The sequence below is a fragment of the Myotis nattereri genome (genome assembly GCF_964212035.1).
Source record: "Myotis nattereri genome assembly, chromosome: 4".
Taxonomy (NCBI): Eukaryota; Metazoa; Chordata; class Mammalia; order Chiroptera; family Vespertilionidae; genus Myotis; species Myotis nattereri.
Window position 1 is genome coordinate 58,004,653 of NC_138079.1, and position 15,374 is coordinate 58,020,026.

General features: G+C 37.8%; 1 pseudogene across 1 annotated transcript; it reads left to right on the top strand.

Annotated features, from left to right (window-relative positions):
- The first annotated feature begins 7,883 nt into the window (after positions 1 to 7,883).
- On the top strand, positions 7,884 to 10,052 carry LOC308518510 (small ribosomal subunit protein uS17-like; annotated as a pseudogene). The gene is made up of 2 exons: positions 7,884 to 7,937; positions 9,589 to 10,052. The product of its transcript is annotated as a small ribosomal subunit protein uS17-like (transcript).
- Positions 10,053 to 15,374: the final 5,322 nt, after the last annotated feature.

A 15,374-nucleotide genomic window follows, 5' to 3' on the forward strand; every position in this document is an offset into this window, starting at 1 on the left:
GTTGTATGATTTCTTAAATAACCAAACAATTTTGCTGTTTAAACTTGAGGGGGCACTTGGGAACTAGAAGAATACTACATAGAGACAAAAGAGGAAATTTACTCTATACAAAATTGTCTTAAATTTGGATATTTTATATTGGCTTTTGTTGTTGTTAATTCTCACCTGAGGATATTTTTCCATTGATTTTTAGAGAGTGCAAGGGAGGGGCAGAGACTAAGAGCAACATCAATCCATGTGAGAAAGACACATGGACTAGTTCCCTCCCACATGATTGAGCTGAAACCAAGGCACATGCCCCTGACCGGAATAAAACCCTGAACCCTTCAGTCTACGTACCAACGCTCTATCCACTGAACCAAACTGTCTACGGCAACATTGACTTTTTGACACTTTTTCTGAAAGCTGTATGGTAATATAATCCAATGTACTCTTTTGACTGTTATTTTTACTAACAAGTGAATTATCTGTTTCTTGTGTAAAATTAAATTGTGTTTTAATCAAAGAAACATTTTTCAAAAAGTCAATTATTTTTCTTATTTTAAAAGTAATACTTGTACATTGCTGAAAAAAGAAAATCAAACATAATCCCATTATCTGGTGGTAGCCACTATTAATACATTGGTGTATTTTCTTTTTATAGGTTTTAATATTTTAGCATTAATTCATAGAATCATATTGTTTGTATCCTCAAATAGCATGTAATATTATAATGTAAGCCATTCCCTAGGCCACTATTTTTTAAATGTGATTTTTCATAGCTGCATAAAATTTCATTATATGAAAGTACCATAATTTACTTAATATGCTACTGCTGGAATTTCACCATTGTTGCTGTTATAAATAAAACTGATTTAATCAAAAGTCTTAATTTTGAACAACAATCTAACTGAAATGAACTTAGGCAAAAAACAGACCAAAAGTATTTTATTTAAAAAAATACTAGTATATCTTATGTAACTGACCAACTTCTACCAAAACAACAATAACACAGGAGAGGTACATGGCAGGTTTCATGAATCATTGGGACCAGAATTTAAATTCCTCCAACATCTGACTCTCACTTCTGTGATATTATAATTTATGATAAGAAATTGACCTTTTTTGGTCTTCCTCCCTGTTTCTGGCACAGAGCCCCTAAAAGCTCTGGGGTTTCCTAAGCAATAAGAGCACTACAGGTGTCTTCTGTTATGTTAATTAGTGACTGGAAAGCACCATAAATTTGCAGGATGGTTGCCAGGAGAACCAACCATGTGTATTCTTATTACCTTCATCTCCACCTGTGTATAAGATAGCGGACATTATTGCTAATAACATCAGATTACCTTTGAAAAAATTAGATCAAGGAGCTATTTTTCAAAACCCTTTGGCTAGTATCCTTCAGAATCCTTAATGCCATTTGATGATGTGAGAACATATAAAATAGCTCCAACAAATCTTTAGTAGGAAGGTACCACACCAGCCAGACAGCTGATTTTGGTCAGGTACTATATTTTGCAGATGAGAAATAATAATTAGAAAAATTTAGATCTAACTATTACAGCATCCAGACCTTATCTTACCTCACTTTATTCTACCTTGGGAATTATAATTGATGCTTCAAAAGCCCTCAGAACTTCCAAGAGTTCTACAATATGGTTGCATATTAGAACTAAATGTGATCTTTTAACATTATCTATGATTGGCCCTAACCCCTGAAATTGTTGTTGTGGAGTGAAACCAGGGATCCATATATTCCAAAAGCTCTAAATTTTATACAGAGTTGAGATCCATTAGCCAAGGGACCAAAGCTGTCATCAATTTAGAATTAGCTCAAGGTTGCTAGTATTTCATAATTTTTATAATCTTTAATATACAACACATTTTTGGGGTGGAAATCGCTAATTCATCTAGATTTACCGAATGTTACTTTTAAAAATCTCCCTCCAAAATCTACTATGTGTTTGACTCATCTTATTTATTTACATCAGACTCTTTGTTACACGCTGGGTGAAGTTCCAAGTATTTATCAGCTGATAAAGTTCTATGGTGAAGAAAGAAGGAGCAATCCACTTTCTCCCGCTATTCATAAGCAACGCTGCTTTTCTTCTAATAGATTACAAAGATATATCAAAACAATTTGCTCATAAAGTGTACCTGAATGCTATAATGTTGGCATTTGGCCAAATTATATTGAGAAACTAAATATGGTTGAGAAAATTATTATTCCCCAACCTTGAAAACTTTGCAGACTGTTGAACACTAAAATAGGACAATATTTCTTTAAAATAGCTAACAACAGCAAGTAAAATTAAATAATATATCCTCCATCAGTTCTCAAGGAAAAATAAATCTACTTTGTCCATTTACCTCAAGGGAACAGTTTAATTATATTTCCACTAAAGCTGTCCTTTCCAAGCTTATAATATTTGACTCTATAAAGCTCAAACTCGTTTTCTTTTTGGAGTCCTAAAATATATGCATATGGATATAGGAGTCAATAATGTTTTTTAAAGTAATTCATGTTGTTGATAGACTAATAATTAGTTCATCCTCAATGCTGTATAGCAAAGGTCAGTACTTCTCTTATATAAAGGTCCAGATATTACATTTTTATACTTGTAGCCAGACAGGTTCTCTTATAATTAGTCAGCTGTTTTGTGGTAGCATAAAAACAGCCTTAGGCCATATAGAAACAGAAGGATGTGGCGGTGTTCTAATAAAACTTTATTTACAAAAACCGGAAGCAGGCCGGATTGGACCTGCTGGTTTTAGTTTACTTATTGTCCATTCCCCTTGAAAGGGAACTGGAAAACCCCTAGAAGGCCTGCCTAAACTACCATGGCATTCATTTGAGTGAGTGATGAGATATGTAGAGCTCAAAAAAACTGAGGCATGCACCACATGCCTGGTAAGAAAATCCTCAAAGGAATGACTTCTTTCTGTTTGGGCCCTGTCTGTGGTGCAGACAGGGCCCAAACAGAAAGAAGTCATTCCTTTGAGGATTATCTTACCAGGGTCTAAATTTATTTTGAGGACAGCTAAGAAAGTAACATATTTATGCTGAGGGCACTGCCTCCTTATTAGTAGTATATAAAAAATTTTTATAAAAATTTGTGGAGTATGGCAGAAGAGGCTTATTCATATTAACTATTCTATCTAATAAAGAAGGAATATGCTAATTGACCCTCACATCATTGCAAAGATGGCAGCACCCACAGCCAATAAGGAGTGAATATGCTAATTGACTGCCCCACCCTTTAATATGGTGGCACCCACAGCCAATAAGAAGGGAATATGCTAATTGACTGCTCCACACTCAAAGATAGCGGCACCCACAGCCACAAGATGGCGGCGCCCAGTCCCCTCAGCCCTGCCAGGGTGGGAGGTACACGGCAAGGCTGGGCCTGCCTCCAGACCCCCTGGGCCCCTCAGCCACCCAGCTGCCCAGGGCCGCCCGAGGTCAGGTAACCAGGGCTAGCCGAGGCTTGTGCTACCAGCAGTGGCAGCAGCAGAGGTGTTATGGAGTGTTGCCTTCCTCTGATCGCCGGGTCACCTCCTGCCCCTGAGGGCTCCCGGACTGTGAGAGGGGGCAGGCCAGGCTGAGGGACCCGCCCCCCGCTCCAGTGCATGAATTTTCATGCACCGGGCCTCTAGTTAGATTAATAAAGAATAAAGATACCCCAATGCCTTTATAATTATCCAGTTACATAATAAATTGTATTGCCAGATTTGTTTGTAGATGTTGAATTAACATGAGCAAAAGAAAACTCTTCTATCATCAAATTGCTGAGTTTGAAATATTGGATTCTATAGAAGCAGCATGCCCATGGACCATAAATAATCTTCACCTATCTGATGATTTAAGTTACTTCTAATTTACTTTGCAATTTACAGGGTCACCCTAATACACACTTGCAACATTTCTAACCATTTTTTAAAATATATTTTATTAATTTTTCACAGAGAGGGAGAGGGATAGAGAGCTAGAAACATCGATGAGAAACATCGATCAGCTGCCTCCTGCACAACCCCTCCTGGGGATGTGCCTGCAACCAAGGTACATGCCCTTGACTGGAATCGAACCCAGGACCCTTCAGTCTGAAAGCCAATGCTCTACCCACTGAGCCAAACCATTTAGGGCTCTAACCATTTTTTTAAGTCTTAATCATAGTTTTGTTTCATCTTGCAGGGGAAATCTTTATGGCTTTTTATAGTTACCCTAAAGGCCTGTTGCAGGAAGATTCCTGCAATAGGGCTTCCTTGGACCTATTCCTGCAAGAATAGGGCTTCCTGAGGCCCCTGCGAAGCATCTCTGCTGCCTCGCTCCCTCCTGTCTTCGCCGCCTCGCTCCCTCCCATCTCTGCTGCCTCGGCTCCCTCCCTTCTCCACCGCCTGCTCCCTCCTGTCTCTGCTTCCTTGGCTCCCTCCTGTCTCTGTTGTGTCGGCTCCCTCCCATATCTGCTGCCTGGGCTCCCTCCCTTCTCTGCCGCTTCCCTCCCTCTCATCTCTGCTGCCTCACTTCCTCCCGTGTCCACCGCTTCACTCCCTCCCATGGCCACTGCCTTGCTCCCTCACTTCTCCGCCACTTGGCTCCCTCCAGTCTCTGCTGCCTCACCCCCACCCATGTCCGCTGCCTCAGCTCCACTCCTGTCTCCGCTGCCTCACCACCACTTCCTTCTCCGCTGCCTCCGCTTTGTTCCCTTCTCCGCTGCTTTGCTCCCTTCTGCAGTGCTTGGCTTCCTTCTATGCTGTCTTCAGTCTTCACTCCGTGCCTGCGTATGCAAATTAACTACCATCTTTGTTGGGTTAATTTGCATATCACTCTGATTGACTGGTGGACATAGCGGAGGGATGGTCAATTTGCATGTTTCTCTTTTATTGGTGTAGATATTATTTTAAATTTATTTTATGTTATAACTAGAGGCCCAGTACATGACATTCATGCACTCGGGGGTGAAGGGGTCCCCTCAGCCTGGTTATATAAGAAATCCCTAGTTCTGCTGGGGAGGCTGGAGAGGCTCCCACCACCCCACCACCACTGCACTTGCCAGCCCTCAGTCTGGCTTGTGGCTGAGTGGCGCCTCCCCTGTGGGAACACACTGACCACCAGGGAGCAGTTCCTGTGTTGAGCGTCTGCCTCCTGGTGGTCAGTACATGTCATAGCTACCGGTCGTTCTGCCATTTGATTTGCATATAACCCTTTTATTATATAGGATAATCTAAGTATAACACGGTCACAGTTTTTTTTCCTAAAATTTTTTAAATGATATGAAAATGTCTCTATTATAAAGATCAAAAACTTGAATAAATGCCCATTTCATAGTTACCTTTTAAGCACATCAAAGTATTGAATGAAATGAAAAACACTGAGGAGAACTCAACATCTTCCTGTTTTGTGAATAAATTAGCAAGAGAATTATTCAAATTAATTTTCACAAATTAATATTGAATGATTAATCTGTTCCTAACAATAGGTTAATACATTGCAGAGTAATCTATAAAGGCCTTCCTTTTAAATAATCATCACCTACTATATACTCAGATAGAGTTTTCTCTATTAATATAATTCCTCGGACATATACTAAATCAATAGTAAAAAATTGCTTTGTGTTGCATGATGAATTATTTTCTTCTTTTAAAATAATTTTTAAATGTATACATTATACAAATGAATATGAATGAGTTAATGGTTACCGTCAGTTGGCAATAAAAATATATTCAATGTTATAAAGTGTAGGTAGGCAATACAGTAAAATATCACTAAAAGCAGGATGTAAAATTAATCCTTTACTCTAACGGGAATAAATTATAAGATATTTGAAGACATACAATTTTTCAATGCAATCATATTTATTAATAAACATACTGTGCTTTATTTATCTGCAATGCGATCTGCTAAAGTATTTGGGCAATTTTTATTGCCATAAATAGTTTAATAAATGTTAATCTAAGATGTTTATAGAACTCAACTGCTAAATAAAATTTGTTAAATACATGGAGTAAATCTCAATATCAACCAGCCTGTCCTGTGGTTTTAGTTTCCTACTAGAAGACTGAATTAATGCTGCTTTACTACTTATTCAATTTTAATTCAGCTGTATCAACTATTACTATCTTAAAGTTGCTCTGGTTCCCAAACATTATTCCTAAAGGTTTATAGACCCGATATTTTGAGTTGTGTAGCTCTTCACAAGTGCTTGTAACAAAAACATAGAACAGCACCTGAGATTAAATATTAGTTTGGTAGTTCAGTATCTAAGAATCTCAACTTGATTGCTGAGACATAGAGGAAAACAGTGCACTAGAAATGATAACATTACAGGTGCCCCTGGATTTTCATTTCCTACTAAAGTGCTGGGGTCCAACCCCAGCAGGTCCAGGGGTCCCCAAAGGTGTGGACGGAGTCGGCGAAGAAGGAATGACACAGAGACAGCGTTCAGTTGATCAGCAGCCTAGCCAGGATCTCTAGCCAGGATCTCCAGCCAAGTTCTGGTCTGGATCTCTAGCAAAGTTCTGGTTAGGATCTCCAGCTAGGTTCTGTGTCCATGTTCTCTTGCTAGGTTCTCCAGGTTCTCCAGCCAGGTTCTGTAGCCATGTTCCCTTGCTAGGTTCTCCAGCCAGGTTCTGTGTCCAGGTTCTCCAGCCAGGTTCAGTCACCAGGTTCTAGTCAGGTTCTCTTGCCAATTTCTGTAGTCAGGTTCAGTCCAGGATCTTTTGCCATGTTCTCTCCAGCGAAGTTCTTCTGTCTCTAGGTTCTGTGTAGGTTCTGACTTCTTTCTGTCTCCTTAGTTCTGTCTTCTTACATCTGTATTTATACCAGTTGATTCAATCCTATCAATCTCTATTTCAAAGGTTAGGGCGTTTGTTATCTCCATTCCAGGGAGTAAAGATTATGTAGCTTAAGCATGATTGTTCGTAGTTAAAGTGATTAATTACCCACCTGGCACTTAGTTAAGAGGTTTTATTCCCTCCCTAACTTCAGGGGAAAATCCCTACCTGGGGAAACAACCTTTCTCAGAGACCTTGGTTAAAACACATAGTGCCAAGAAGGTGAGCAAACATATTAAGAACAGTATGCCATATATGCCAGGTCCCTTGAAACAGCAAGCAGGGACCGGCTCCCGGCACTAAAGGAGTCACAGAACATTTAGGAAGAGCTGTGTAAAGGTTAATGTACTATAATCCAACACCATATCTGAATTAAATTAATTAATTAATTTTTTTGTTTCATCCATATGTTGAAGCGCTTAATTTTTAATATGGTCTCCTAATAATGGAATAGGAAGCGAGCATTCTTCTATTTATCTATGCATTTCAGAAATATTTATCTAAATGCACAAGTCCATGGATAAATATTTTAACTCTATATTTAATTCTCAAAACAAGAATATAAACAAATGTCTGAAAAATATAACTTTGCTTTTCTCTTAATTTCATTATTTAAAGATTATATATTAACAAAATATCTGGTTAAAAAAATAGGTCTCACACTATATGACTCCAAGACCTCTATAAAGCTACAATAATCAAAATAGTGTATCATTAATAAACAAATGGACAAATAAACATATGTAATGGAAAATAATTTAGAAATATATCCATATGTATTCTGCATGATTATTTAAGCAGTATTTTATATACACTTAGATAAATAACTCCAGTTCATGCTAGAGAAGTACATGGTGTCATTTTAATCTTATATGCATGAAAGAAAATCCCCAAAAATAAAAAATTTGGGGACATTCATGAAACTTTCTGTCTCTAAATTCTACTTAACACAACTGACATCACTGTATTTTCAACATTCTTAACTACTTCTGGGCATAAGTTTAAAATTTGCCTCCCTGACAAGATAAGCAACTTTAATTGGAAACAATGATGCTCACTTTGGTGATGAAAATATGAATTTGCTTGAGCTCAGAAAAACAGCACTTTTACCACAGAAATTCATGAAGGTATTCTTTACTTTAAAAAGAGATAGCAGGCATTTCAATATACTCTATAATTTGAGTAAATACATGTCTAATAAAGGATATGTGTGTAAATATGGAGTTTAATTTCATATTGTACTGCTGGATTGACTTTGAGTGTTCATGTGATCACCTGCTTAGAAAAAATTTCTGATTAGCTTATGTGAGAGCTTTTGACCTATGAAATGTGTTAAAGAAAAATTGGGTTGTATGGTACAAAGTGGCATATTTAACTGATAATCTGTTTTATATGTTTTATTTTGCATTACTGAGAAAAATATTTCCAAAGTTCAGTAAATGTTCACAGAAATTAGAAATGGAATTTTGATTTTGCCTAATGACATAGGACAGTTACCCTGGCACTTTTTCCTTAGCAGTGTGAAGATTATTCATACCTACTGTGAACTTCAAAGTTGCTATTTCCAGTATTCTTCATGTGGCTACAAGTCACCAAATGTAAAGTATATTACATACAACCAACACCCCTCCACAAAATAACCTTAATAGGAAACAAATATATTAACAATTTCATTTTCCCTTTTTCTAAATTTTCTACTCAATTGCTTCTGTTTTAAACTTTGCAAACAGAGTTTTGGCTTTTTGTGATGCAGAATTGAGAGGTAATGTGAGGAAGAGTATTAATAAAATGTGCTGGTATATTCTGTAGAGAAAAGTTGAGCAAGGAAAGATAAGCTAGAAATTCTTGACATAGGAGGTGTGGATGACTCAAGTTGACAGGGGTGGGATGAAGTGTTGAGATTTTTTTGAGAACACAGTCTGTAACATAGATTTTCTAGACATTGGACAGTGAAAATCTTATATATTTGGAAGGAGAAAAAAGAATTTGTGAGTTGAGATAAAGGGATGTTGTAAATCCCATGGATTACATATTTGGTTCCCTGGGTCATAGAGCCCTTGGTATACCTGTTTGATAGGCCAAGAAATTGTTCATTTTCTCAGTGGCACTGCTTACACTGTCTTTGCATATCTGAACTTGTCAACCATTACTGAGCGAGCCTATTCAAAGTCTGCTTTGTAATGTCTCTGTTGGGAACAGAGGATGCCTGCATCTCAAACTCCAAAGGTGAAAGAGAGGTTGTATCTACTGGTCATTACTGACAATTGCCTAACATATAAAAGAGGGAGACGAGTTTCCTCACAGACAGAGAAGAAAAGGTGTAATCAAATCGGACTGTTCTAAACCAATGCGGTGAGTGGAAGGCAGTAGAAATTTTTGAATCCCTGCTTAAATTTTTATAACTGTTGAAAGGCAGTGACCTCATTAGCAGAGAGCTGGAATACCTATTCAGGTGAGATATGAAACTTGCTTTATATCTACTAAACTTAAGAAATTGAATATTGCTATGGTCAGATCACTTTGAAGTAAAAAAAATAGTTTTTGAAAGTTTATATTTCAATAGTTTTTGAAAGTTTTATATTTTTAATGGACTGTTAAATTATTTTTCCTATAAAAAATTCACCAGTGAATAGTCTCAAAAAGTAATGCTCAAAGGGATAGATAACATGGCATTTTGAAAGAAAAGTAATTAAATAATAAATTAATAATAAGCATTAACTTTATAGAATTAGGAAGCTTCTTTGACTTTTTTTTCAAGTGAAGTAGGCTGTGAAGTAGGCAGACATTCAGACAGAGTGAGCCTACCAAAAGCAGCTCACCATCATTCAAAATATGAAGAGGGTCCTGCTTAGAGAAACTGGCAAGGAGAAGCTACCTCGATACTATAAGGACATCAGCCTGGGATTCAAGGAGACCATTGAGGGCACCTACATTGACAAAAAATGCCCCTTTGCTGGTAATGTCTCCATCTGAGGGCTCATCTTGTCCGGCGTGGTGACCAAGATGAAGAGGCAGAGGACCACTGTCATCCACGGAGACCACCTCCACTACATACGGAAGTACAACCGCTTTGAGAAGCATCACAAGGACAGGTCAGTGCACCTGTCCCCTGCTTCAGAGATGTCCAGATCAGGCGACATTGTCACCCTGGGTGAGTGCTGCCCCAGAGCAAGACTGTGCGCCTCAACGTGCTCAAGGTCACCAAGGCCCCCGGCACCAAGAAGCAGTTCCAGAAGTTCTGAGGCTGAATACCTGCCCCCCACCCCAACAAAATAAAGTGATTCTCTCAGTCACAAAATAAAATGAAATGAAATAAAATAAAATAAACTTCTTTGAATATTTCTTCTCTCTAGGAGATCCAAACATTTTATTTACTGACTTGTTTAAAAAATACTTACCAATCCTATATAATAAAAGGCTAATATGCAAATAGACTGAACAGCGGAACAACTGAACAGTTGCTATGATATGCGCTGACCACCAGGGTGCGCGTGTGGAACATGGCGGGCATCTGGCACAGCAGGATGGCGGAGCAGGTGAGCAGGGGGACCAGACCAAGGTGGGGCACCAGGTGCTGTCACTGAGGCGAACCTCTGGTGGTTACTGAAAATTCTTTGGTCCTGCGTGCCGCGGTCCCGCACAGCACTTACACCTGCTGCCGGCACCAGCCCCACTCACACCCACTGCCAGCGCCCAGTGCTGAGCCCAATCGCTTGGTGCTGTCAGTGGGTGCAAGCAGCGGCTGCTGGCCCTGATCACCCTTCAGGGCTGCTCCACCTCCCCCTGCTCCTGACGGGCAATAGGGGCAGCAGCTGCTGCTTACACCCACTGACAGTGCCGGCCCCAAGTGCTCCGCACCATCAGCGGGTGTGAGCGCAGCTGGCGGTGTCAGTGCATGGGAGTTGTGGCGGAGGGAGCAAGGCTGCTGGCAGACAGGGGACCTGCGGCCATGGTGGGAGTGCAGAGGATGAGTCGAGACCCATCCCTATGCCCACCGTAGCCTCATAGCCCATAGTTCCTTTCAAGGTGCACGTATTTGTGCACTGGGACCCTAGTTAATGTATAATAGCAAGAGGAAGGGAATTTCTTTCAATCTTTAATTTTTAAAGTTGCCCTAAATAATTATTTTAATCATTAACATAGTATATTTTGTTAGTTCCTATGAAGTCAAAGTCATTAACTTTGGGAACTTAGATTCAGAATTGTACCCTTAGACAACACTCCTGACATAAAGCAGTTGGAGAGAAATCCATTGTGCTAGAAACAACTCTGATGCAGATATACCAGAGATATAACATTGGCTTTGTCTCATTTAGTTTGGTCTATTCATTCACTGTCATCCGAGTGATTACCAAAACATAGTATTTAGTTGTTTTCAGAGGAGACATATAGATTTTGAACCTCTCAATAAAATGGGGATATCATATTAGCCTAATTTTCAAGGCTAATAAAAATGAAAATATAATAAAAACCTCCATTTATAAAACTCTAAAAGCACAGGTTTTTTGAAAATGGTCAACAGAAATAATTCTCTTTTTGCTGAAAGGAATATAAAGTACAGCAAACAAACCCATGTTCTTAGTGCATTCAAAGAGCATGAACACTCCGGCTCATTAGATGTCCTATATTCAGCAAATTAATTGGGACAACTATTTCAGAAAAGAAGTAACAGTATGTTGAAAATTATTTTATTTCCTTTTAGTTCTGCTTCAAAGACACACACTGATAAAAAGGTGTTCCAAAAACAAGGTGGTTAATTACTAAGGTTGTTCTGCTCCAAAATCACAGTGAAACCACAATTACTCTAAGAGCAACAAGAATAGTTACTTCAGTTGCCAGTTCTAAACCTGCATCAACAGGAAAGTTTGATGAGTATTAAACAGATTGTGACTTCACTGACTTCTCTAATTATTCTGTTTATTTGGGAGAGGAAGGTAATGGTTATAAAAATGTATGCCTAGTCATATTGGCTCAGCTGACAAATTGCTGCTAATGTATTTTGTAGACTAAAACAATTTTATAAATGTACTTGGTCCTAAAAAAAAGTCTTTGTTGTAGCTCCCAAACTTCAATATCATTCTAAAGGAAAACAAGGCTGTCTTCTTGGGAGAAAATATGGTTACAGTGAGTCAATTTTCAAGGTGCTCATCATGTTCTTGGACAGACTGTACTGCACACTTTCTTCTTTATTTTTTCGTGGGAAATCAGAAGTTTACTGAAGTAGAAGGTTGGGGAAAAACAATTACTTTGTGAAAGGAAACCAAGGCCTGCACCTAGAGGCCCACACTGAAGATCAGTGTCTCTCTGGACTCCATTGGGGGCATTCCATCTGCTGCTTGGGCTCTGGCTCAGGACATTATCTTGGGTGACTGGGTTTGACATCCCCCAGGGCCCTTTTTAGACACCCCTCTAGACTCCAAGTAAGGTCGTCCATCACCTGACCAGAAGTGTAATCAGATACTTGCCAAAAAAATCAGAACTTCCGAATATTTTCTCTACGATATGTACCTTATGGAGAAAAATGTCACAATATGACATTCTCTCTCATCATAAAGACAGAAAAATGTCAAACAGAGCAAATGAACACATATCATTGAGAAAGTGTCTGACAACAACTTCTAGACTCTACAACTCCTCATTATGTTACTACATTTTACTATTATTTGGAGCCTTTAGTTTATTTACATCTATTGTATCTGTTTGGTGGAACTGTTATGTTAAAGGGTCTGCTACTGCATTTATCTTTGCCATGCCATAGTAACTGATGTCCTGTCAAACAGCTTCAAATTTGCCATGGTAGAACATCCACATTACAAAAATTAACAAATGGTGCAAATCAGGGCTTAATTTTTTGTGTTGTTGGGTTGTCCAGACTTTAAAGCAGATTAAACTTCATGAGTGTCATGTCTATAACTTTTGTGTTGTAGATATCACAAACTTTAAAGAAAATGTTCTGCCAGTATTCAAAAACTATTATTTAATTCAGCCAAGAGTGCATTTCTACTTGCAGGTGTATTTGTGAGTCCTTTGGAGGACCCTATGTGGGACTCCACTCTGCAGTTATTGATGTAGAAGATCCTGCTGGAACTCATCTCTGTAGGCCCACCTCAGTTCTATACAAACTGAAATCTCTCTGCCAAATCAGATCCCCTTTCTTCTAGCTGTTTCATTTTATTGATTGAAGAACAAGAACTGTGATGATGATGGGACTGATTCTAGCACCTTTCAAAGAGACCCACTTTGTAAGTGGCTGAGCCCCAAAATTAGAGACTCTCCAAACACTGACTTTAGCTGCTGAGCACTTTTTCACTCAACATTGGGCCTTGGTCATAATTCTTATATAATTGAGGGGAAAATGCTCTGGATATAAACTATGATAGAACAATAATTTGATTTCAACTCTGTATGTGTTTTTGACTGATATTTATTGATCTCCTCCATCCCTTAACGTTATTTAGCATTTAAAAATCTCTCATAAAATATAGTTGCTGTTATTTACTAATCAAAATTTATGTTTCATCTGATATACCATATACTAACATAGAGAATACAAAATCAACAATGAGTAAGATAGAGAGATACTGTCCTTGTTTTACAGTATTTTTCTCTACAATTCTAGAGACCATGAAATTAACTTGGGGTTAGCATTGTCTCAGAGAGTGCTAGTATTGAATAGCAAAATTATAATGAAATTTTTTTTAACAGAGCATTAAAATTATGTTTACAACCAACTTAATCCTTCAGTACAAGGAAAAATGCAAATCTAATTGTATTAATTGTTAATTCTCACAGTATTATTATTTAAAAATGTGTCTCTTATTTAAATATGATCAAAATGAAAAACTCAAGCTCTCCTTAATAATTAGCACTCTCCATTCTATCATTTAAATGTAGCAAATCAAATGTAGTTTATCTCTCTGTACTCTGTTAACTTAAATTGATAAAGTATTTCTGAAGAATATACATTTTCAGGAATGTTAAATCATTGCACTAATGTTGTACTATAAACTGAATTCTGAAGCAGGGCAAAACAAATCTGTATTACATCCTTCATAAGTAAGAAAAAGGCACAGTGGTAAAAGAGCAAAGTGCATACAGGGGAGTTTTCTAAACAATGCTGGAAGTGTGAGCAATTGTGGAACAGTAAGAAGCTTGTTGTTACTCTGAATATAATGTAATCAAGAACATGTTGAACAGAATCAGGCAGATTGGAATTTTTATCCAGTGATAGTTCATGCAGAACTGAGCACTGCTTAAGGCATTTGGAGTCCAAGCATCCTTATTTTAAATATAGGAATCATTATATTTGTGTTATGCAACCCAATAGGATTCTCTGAGGACCCAATGCACAAATTTATATAGAATGCCACTATAAAAATATTGCCTGTGGAGAAAAGGTGGAATTGTAAATAGGTATAGTCACAATAGACAGCAGTATGTAGATTCCTCAAAAAATGAAAAATAGAACTGCCATATGACTGCAGTCCAGCAATTACACTTTTGGGTATTTATCCTAAGAAACAAAACACTAATTTGAAAACACTATATGCACCTCTGTACTCACTGCAACATAACTTGCAATACCCAAGAAGTGGAGGTAACCTAAGTGTCCACTGATGAACAAGTGGATACAGAATATGTGGTACACATATGCAATGGAATCTTACTCATCCATGAAAAAGAATGAAATCTTGCTATTTACAACAACACAGATAGGCCTAGAGGGAATTATATTAAGTGAAATAAGTCAGATGGAGGAAGACAAACACCATATGATTGCATTTGTGTGTAAAATCTAAATAACAAACAAAATAGAAATCAATTCATTACTACAGAGAGAAAAATGATAGTTGCCAGGTGGGAGACGACCTTGGGGGATGGGTGAAAGGACAAATGGAATTAAGAAGTACAAATTACCAGTTATAAAAACAGTCATGGGAATGTTAAGTACAGCATAGGAAACATAGTCAGTAATATTGTAATAATTATGTAAGACATCAGTTGGGTACTGACTGATCAGGGTGATCACTTTGCAAGTTGTATAAATTCCTAATAATGATCTTATACATCAGAAACTAATATAATATGATACATCAACTATAACTAAAATAAATATAAAAAATGTATGCAGGGCAAAGTATTATCGTGTGGAATTTTTTGGCATTTATTACATGGACAACATGAGCTGAACACTTATGTATTTAATTTATTTAGATTATCAGTTGGATATAACTGCTATAATGAAATCATTTAACTTTAAGCAAACTATCTTAAATATTCTGTGAAATGTAAAGAAGGCATAGCTTTAATCACTGCAACACAACAATGTGGATGTCAAGGACCTTAGCTTCTGGCGCGTCTTGAAAATTTCCAGGAGTCAAAAAGTACTTTTTTCCTGCTAAAATTCCAACCAATGTGTCCACTTAAAACAATATTCCATTTGTTACCTCATGCAAGCCACTTGAGAAGACAACTGCAGGGAGATGTGCCATCATTAAAACATCTCTCCCTGTGAAGGCAGCTTCTGCATGTATTACTTCAATAATGCATGCTAAGTCTGATCC